Below are 8,743 nucleotides of genomic sequence, written 5' to 3'. Positions count from 1 at the left end.
TAATGTTATTATGATATTATATTAATTCTTCTTCTTTATTCTAATCTTAATATTGTTTGCTTAATGCTAGTAAATATCTTATCAATATTTTCATGATTTATGATTTTGATTCAAAATTTGAAAGAGGAGAATTGAATATGCTATCATTATATAGACATAGGTTACACATTGGACAAAAATACCTGTATGCATTGTGTAGTAATTAGGTTTCTATGCTTAATACTTGCTACATGTTTAAGTTTATCACAGAGATGTAGAAAACCTGCATATAGGTTGAGATCTTGAAAATCTATAGGAATCAATTTATGTTAACCTGCTATTAGAATAGGAAGAAAGAAATTTAGAACTGATTAATAAAATTAATAGAATTAAAAGTTGATGAAGTTAATACCCTAGGTCTTTTTATTATTCATCTTTATCCTTTGATTAATTGTCTTGTTTTTAGTTATTGAAATTGTGTTTATAGTCAGATCTATTCATCTTAATTTTACTTGCCAAATAGAAAGTAAATAACGATTATTGGTAATTGGTTAATAGTCTTTGTTGGACGATATCCGTTCTTCCAGACTTTATTACTTAACATGACCACGTAAACTTGCGTGCATATTTTACAGATCAAGTTTTTGGCGCCGTTGCTGGGGACTTAATATCAAATATCAAAATTTATTATTTTTTGTTCTAATTTGGTTTTTATATTTTACTCTCATTCAGATCGAGGCTACAATTTGTTTAAGGAGTTATTTGTATATTGGGGGAAGTAGACAAAAGGAACTCATGCCTGTAGATATTGAAATCGAGAGATCGTGCAGACAAAACCGAAAGATAAAGAAAAGGTTGGATTTTGCCATTGTTGAGAATGCGAATAACGGTGTCAACAACAATACAAATCTGGGTAATGCAACTGAAGATGATCCACCATTGAAATTATGTACTCTCTACTGTTACGGGGATACATTCAAGTATTCGTCCTCCTATTGTTGAGGTGAATCATTTTGAGATAAAAACCTCGATTATTCAAATGGTACAGAATTGTGTACAATTCGGAGGATTACCAAACAAGGATCTAAATCTCGATATTACAAAATTTTAAATTTGTGTGGGACTTTCAAAATGAACAAGGTGAGTCATGATGCTGTGAGATTAAGATTGTTCCTGTTTTCGTTAAGAGACAGAGCTAAGAGTTGGTTGAATTCCTAAACCGCCAACTCTATAGTTACTTGGGAAGACTTGGCTCAGAAATTCCTTGGTAAATATTTTCCTCCTGCAAATTTTTCTTGCTCATTTTTTCTCCACCCACCACCCTCATTTAAAAAAATTTCTTCCTTCCAACACAATTTTTTTTCCAGAATCTCTCTCATTTTTACATTTTTTCTTCCTCTTAACATAACCCTTAAGCCAAACCCACAACTTTCCAAATCCATATTTCCTTCTTTCTTTCTTTTATTCCAAACCCTAAATTGTTCTATTTGTGAAATTGAAGATTGGAAGAGCATTTGAAGAGTGGGAAATCTCAACGACTCAAAGGCACATAAGTTTCTCATTTTTAATGTTCTTGAAGTTTTTGGTTGAAGTAATTTTGTGCTAGACAGACAAGAGATTGAATTGGAATTTTGGAATACATTGTTATTTTATCTTATTTTCTTTGAAGTGGTATTATTGGGGTATTATTCAGTTGAGGAAGTAAGATAAATTAGCGGAAGAGCTGCATATCTTTGTTGTAGTATTTGGTGCATTGTGTGATTATGGGACCATGAAAACAACCTACTAGGGCTGCTTCTTCTAAAAGTGGCAATCGCCCTTCCACTTCCACTTTCCGCACCTAATCGCCACAACAACAGCTAACCCCCACCACACCCTCCTCAGGAATTTGACCCGACTCATTTCATTAGTAAGGAGGCCTTTGATCATTATCAAAGGTTGTCTCAACGTCAAGTAATTCAAGAATGAGGCATGGAATATCAAGATCAACATTATCCTCAAGAAACTTATGACATAATTCAGGATGAAATTCAACGTCACAATTAGCAAAGTTTTGTGGACCATAAAATGCCCAAGGCCAATTGTTCCATGGTCTATGAATTTTATGTTGATTTCCCAAGAGTGGTGAATAGAAAGGTCTTTGTGCAAAGGATTTTAGTGGAGTTCCATATTGATAATATTGATGCATTATATCGATTATCAATGTTGTCACAAGAGGACGATGAATATTATCAACTAGCTTATCATAGTAAGATTGATTGGGTTGAAGTGGTTGAAACATTAGGCATTCCAAGTGCTAGTTTCGTAATGCAAGATGGCCAACCGAAGCATTTCATATGGTTTCAAGTGAATAAGGTGGCGAAGGCTTGGACACTCTTTGTGAGTGCGAGGCTTATGCCTAACACTCATTTATCTGAAGTGGGAACTGATAGGTGTCTTCTTGTCTATGATATAATGACAGGACTCTCTGTAGATATTGGATGAGTTACCCGCACTAGCATCCGTGATTTATGCCGAATGATGACCACTGCTGGTTTGGGGCATGGATCGATGATTACTGATTTATGTGAGGTGTGGGAGGTGCCTAAGTATCCTAGTGATATTTATCGAAAAGCAATGGGGCCCATTTATCGAGCTTCTGTGTTTAAATTCAATGCCCCATCTTTGGAGCCACCTGCACCACAACCCCATCCCATGAGAATTGAAGAAGAAGGAGATGCAGCCTATGAACCCGTCCGTGCCTATGCTCAACGAGAAGAATCAAGGGCAGCCGATGAACCCATCCAGCCGATGGAGTGTTTTGATCGAAATTCTGGATTGCATAAACGGTTGAGTTTTTGTTTTTTTAGAATTATATTATTAGCATTAATGATTTTGGGGCATAAGTGTTGTTGTTGGTATAATTCATGTTGTGGGTGTTGTCTGATGTTGTCTTTGTTGTTAGAGTCTAGGTTTGTTTTGAGTCCTTTGTTCGAGGGCGAACAAAAAGTAAGTTTGGGGCAGTTTGATAAATCCATTTTAGTGTCATTTTAGGATGTGTTTCTATGTTAATCTTAAGTATTTATGTTTGTTCTGTGCAAGATTGTGCTTATTTTTGTCTTTGTTGTAGGCCGATGCATTGAATCATGAGATAAATGTGAAAATAAGAGGAAATGGTGAGAAAAATGAGCTTTCAGTGGTTTCTTGATTCAAAATGGCACTAAGGATGAGTTATAATAAGTTTTATATGAAGGAAGGATGTTCAAAGGCTAAAATTTGAAAATAATGGAATTAGAGTCGCGACATTAGCTTAAGGGTCACGACTTTAGTCAAGTCAGAGGTTGAAGGTTGCTGAAGGGAATTAGAGCCATGAATTGCGCTTATAAGTCGCGACGCTAGTGGAAGTCAGAGGCGAACCCAGGCGGTGCATCAACACGTGGGCCGCGACTGGGGTTTAGAGGGTCACGGTGCCTGAAGACAGAAACATAATTTGAAGTGCCTTAAAAATGACACGGGCCGCAACCTAAGAAAGGCAAAGTCGCGACCCCTCTATGAAAAAAGAAAAGAAATCGTGTTTTTTTAGTATAAATTCATATTTTATGTTTTAAATATGGTTAGGTCAAATTTTGATTAGGATTTTAGAGATTACATTTGATTATGAGACAAGTTTTTTTTGCACTTTCATATTTTTATTTCTTCTTCAAGTCTTTGAATTTTATGTTTCTGAATAAATTTTTGTTGTTGTTTTAGTCATGTCTGATATGAACTAAACACCTCTATCTAGGGGTTAATGTAGTCGCTTGGATTTCTATTTAATTTTATTATGATGTTCTATTAATTCTTCTTCTTCATTCTAATATAGATAATGTTTGCTTAATGCTAGTAAATATCTGATCAATATTTGCTTGATTTATGATTTTGATTCAGAATTCAAAAGATGAGAATTGAAATGCTATCGTTATATAGACATAGGTTACATATTGTACGAAACTACCTGCATGGCTTGTGTAGTAATTAGGTTTCTATGCTTAATGCCTGCTGTATGTTTAAGTTTAATACAAAAATGTAGAAAATTGCATATAGGTTGAGATCTTATATCTTGAAAAAGAATAGAAATCGATTTATGTTAACCTGGTATTAGAATAAGAAGAAAGAAATTTAGAACTGATTAATAAAATTAATATAATGAAAAGTTGATGAAGTTAATACCCTAGGTCTTTTTATTATTCATCTTTATCCTTTGATTAGTTGTCTTGTTTTTAGTTATTGAAATTGTGTTTATAGTTAGATCTATTCATCTTAATTTTACTTGCCAAATAGAAAGTAAAGAAAGATTATTGGTAATTGATTAATAGTCACTATAGGACGATATCCGTTCTTCCAGAATTTATAACTTGACACCACCACGTACACTTGCGTGCGTATTTTACAGATCAAGTTTTTGGCGCCGTTGCCGGGGACTTAATATCCAATATCAAAATTTATTGTTTTTTGTTTTAATTTGGTTTTTATATTTTACACTCATTCGGATCGAGGCTGCAATTTTTTTAAGGAATTATTTGTATGTTGGGGGAAGTAGAAAAAAGGAACTCATGCTTTAGATCTTGAAATCGAGAGAGCGTGCAGACAAAATCGAAAGATAAAGTGAATACTGGATTTTGCCATGGCTGAGATTTCGAATAACGGTGTCAATAACAATGCAAATCTGAGTAATGCATTTGAAGTCGATCCGCCATTGAGAAATTATGTAATCCCTACTATTACAGGGATACATTCAAGTATTCGTCCTCTTACTGTTGAGGCAAATAATTTTGAGATAAAACCCTCGGTTATTCAGATGGTACATAATTGTGTACAATTCAGGGGATTACCAAACGAGGATCCAAATCTCCATATTACAAACTTTTGAGAGCTGTGTGCGACATTCAAAATGAACGAGGTGAGTAACGATGCTGTAAGATTAAGATTATTCCTGTTTTTGTTAAGAGACAGAGCTAAGAGTTGGATGAATTCCTTACAAGCCAACTCTATAGTTACTTGGGAAGACTTGACTAAAAAATTCCTTGGTAAATATTTTCCTCCTGGGAAGTTAGCCCGATATAGAGGAGAAATTAATAACTTTCATCACCTGGATGGGGACTCATTATATGATGCGTGGGAATGTTTTAAAGAGTTGCAAAGAAAATGTCCACATCATGGAATAGAGAAGTGGCTGCTGGTGCATACATTTTACAATTGTTTGGGGGGATACAAGGACAATTATTGATGCAACATCAGGAGGAGCGTTTATGAGAAAAAGCGCTAATGAAGCTTATGAATTACTGGAAGATACGGCCATGAATAACTACAATTGGCCTACTGAGCATGAGAATAAGAAGGTGGCATGAGTCTTAGATGTTCATCCTATTGCTTTATTGACTGCTCAAGTGGCATCTCTAACTAATAAATTGCAGCAGAATAACCTTGCCGCACAAGCAATGCAATTATAGAATGTCATGAGTTGTGAGATTTGTGGGAGACCGCATTCTTATGAACAATGCATGTCTTTATTGACCGCTCAAGTGGCATCTCTAACCAATAAAATGCAGCAGAATAACCTTGCCGCACAAGCAATGCAATTATTGAATGTCATGAGTTGTGAGATTTGTGGGAGACCGCATTCTTATGAACAATGCATGTGCACTACTAGTTGCTCGATAGACATAAATAATATGACTTTGGGGGATAATTATTCTAGTTGCCATCTTACTATTGGTCACTATTTGCTACTATTTTCCCTAGTTGTTTATTTTATTTTTCTGCATTTAATTAGTTCTCAATTGCTCAATTCTTATATCACAACATTTTTAATTAATTTCCGTGCTTTTGAACCATTTTGTTAGAATTTATTTTCACAATCTAAAACTTAAAAACAGTCCTAGTGGAGACGATATTTGATACTTGATGCTGTATTACTTGTTGTTGACAGTGTACACTTGCATTTAGCTTTATTTTACGCAATAGGCACATACAAAATATTGATGAGTAGAACCTTTTTGTTGGCAGTGAAAAATAGATCAATTGTTCCCTTGCATTCAACCTTGAACCTTTTCTCATTGCCCATTTGGATTTCATGCCCTTCCTTTGAAACCTCATAGGTCTTGAATAAAGATCTATCATAAGTAACATGGATGGTAGCACAAGTATCATACCACCATCCATTTACCTTTCTACTAACTCTTCTTCGGTTGAGTTGACTATTGCTTCATTATTGTGGTTCCTCTTGAACCTACAATCCCTTGTATAGTGGCCATTCTTGCCACATAGAGAGCAAGGTTCTTTGGAACTCTTGAATTGACTTTCATTCTTCTTAGGTCCCAAGGGTTTGTAACCCTTGTCTTTATTCATCAAAATTCCTTTGCCTTTGTTGTTGTTGGGAGGTTTAGCCACCACATTGGCTTTAGAAGTCTCTTTAGTAGACTCTTCCACACTCTTATCTCTAGAATGGGATTCCTCCTCATTCTTCAACTGTTTGAGAATTTCCTCCAAGGAAATCTTATCATTCTTGTGGAGGATTTTCTTTCTATAGCCCCTCCAAGATGGAGGCAACTTGGCTGTTATGACACCAACAATGAATTGCTCCGATAATACAATATTAATGGTAGAGAGCTTATTTACAATAATTTTTAATTTATGTATTTGTGGTAGAAGGGGTTTCATACCATAAAACTTAAATTCCATTTATTGAGTAATCAATAATTTCTTTGTACCTTCTTTTTCAGCTTTCTATTTGTTCTCCAATGCTTCCCAAATCTCCTTACCGGTCTTTGTGTTGCTGTAGAGATCATACAACTTGTCCGAGAGAGCATTGAGAATGTGACCCCTACATATAAGTCCATATTCTTCACGTTTCTTCCTTTCTTTGATGACTTCTTGATTGCCATCTTCTTTGGCGGGTTCTATGGTCTTTATATCCTTGTCTAGGATTTAGAACACCTTGAGAGTAGTTAGCAAAAACCTAATCATGTCTTGCCAATGAACAAAGTTAGTTCCATCGAATCTATCCAATCTAACAAAGGCTTGTTTCATGAAGTTCAAAGTCGAAATAAAAAATGATTCTTCCATGATGATGTATCTTGATAATAGAGAATTTGAATGTTGGGAGAGAGTGAGATTACACCACCACAATGATAAGAATCTATACACAATTATCCTTGACAAAGACCAACAAAAGATTGAGATAGAGAACACAAACCCTACTTTTAGACCAAAGCTCTTGGATTTTCATGAAAGCTTCAAACCCTAATTTGAACACCACTTGAAACTTCTTCTTCAATGTGAATCAAAACCAAGACTTATACACGATGAGTATCACTATTCAAATTCTCTATTCCTGGCCCTTAATGGATGCTTGAGGCTTTCTCTAAGAGGAAATGAGAATTGTTATTGAACAAGCCTTAAAATTCACAAAGACAAGCACTTTCTTTATGAATTTCTTGGAGAAAACTTGTGATCTTGAGAGCTAGTGAGAGATAGAGGTTAGAGAGAGATTTGAATGAGTGATCAAGTCTATTAAAACTCTTTTAGAGCCCTTTTATAGTGCAGGTACGCTTATTAAGTCCAACCAATAGGATTAGAGCTTTTAAACACATCATTTAGAGCTTAAAACAGGTGTATGTACGGACATGTCAAGCAACACGTTGCCTGCTGGGCATCACCAAAACCCTAGGGTTTTAAGCGATGCAACGTCTTCAAGGCGGCGACACAACGCCACCAAGGCAGGTGAAAACTCTCAAAATTGACCTTAAACACCTCCAAATGTTCCCAAATTTTTTGGACATCCTTAGATACCTCATTGTATCACTTTGGACCCAAAAACAAAATTTTTAAATGCCTACAATAGAAACTCAATTTTCGCATCTTAACTATATGAAATCATTAAATGTTTTACACCTAGCTTGTGTATGAACACTTGTTCGTTGTATTTTAACAAATCCTAACACTAATTCTAAGATAAACAATAAAATACTAAAATTGAATATTTCCATATAATTAAATATGTAATAGAGTTTATACAATTTTGAGTTCTCTTTATTATTTTTTAATAGTAATTTAGACTCTCAATTGAGAAACTAAATTAATTTCAAAAAAATGCATAAAGATCCATATTGATATAAACTTTTACTTGTTTCCCTCAAGTAATTTATTAACATATAAATGAAAACAACAAAAACGATAAATGGACTCACTTTCTTACCAGTGCGTCGATCTTTGAAAAGAATTTAAAGCTGACGAAGATTAATAAAGCTTACTAATCGTTTTAACTTTAAGCATAATTTTGCCTTTAATTTCCATGGGAAAATGCAAGTATTCCTTTTTGTCGATCCAAAAATATATTGTTTTACTACAAGATGTTCCAACCACCTTCATATTCAAATGTTACGAACATTTTCATATATTTTTTCATTTTGGACTATTAGGACCAATCATTATACCCACAGCAAACAATCCAACAAAGTTAGATGTATCTCCATTGATCTGTTCCCACCATCTTTATTCCTCCTTACTTTTTTTCTTATTAATTATTTATTTAACAACATTTAATAAACTTGTGGGGCGTATCAATATTTTCTCACCTAATGGTATTATAATTTGGTGAATCCTGTGACGGTGCAAGAAAGGTGGCTTTTAAAAGTAGACTAGCTAGTAGAATAGGTCACAAAGCACAAGACAAAACTTGGGTCCCAAAGATTATGCTATACTTTTGTTTGTAGTGCTAGAATGAAACTTTTGTTCCTAACAGTCC

General features: G+C 34.6%; 1 non-coding gene across 1 annotated transcript; it reads right to left on the bottom strand.

The window, feature by feature from the left end:
- Positions 1–5,054: 5,054 nt before the first annotated feature.
- On the bottom strand, positions 5,055–5,160 carry LOC133828266 (small nucleolar RNA R71). The gene has a single exon (XR_009890894.1). It is a non-coding gene; the product is annotated as a small nucleolar RNA R71 (small nucleolar RNA).
- Between the last annotated feature and the right edge of the window lie 3,583 nt (positions 5,161–8,743).

The sequence above is a fragment of the Humulus lupulus genome, chromosome 3, assembly GCF_963169125.1.
Source record: "Humulus lupulus chromosome 3, drHumLupu1.1, whole genome shotgun sequence".
Classification (NCBI taxonomy): domain Eukaryota; kingdom Viridiplantae; phylum Streptophyta; class Magnoliopsida; order Rosales; family Cannabaceae; genus Humulus; species Humulus lupulus.
This window is presented reverse-complemented; position numbering and strand designations above follow the sequence as displayed.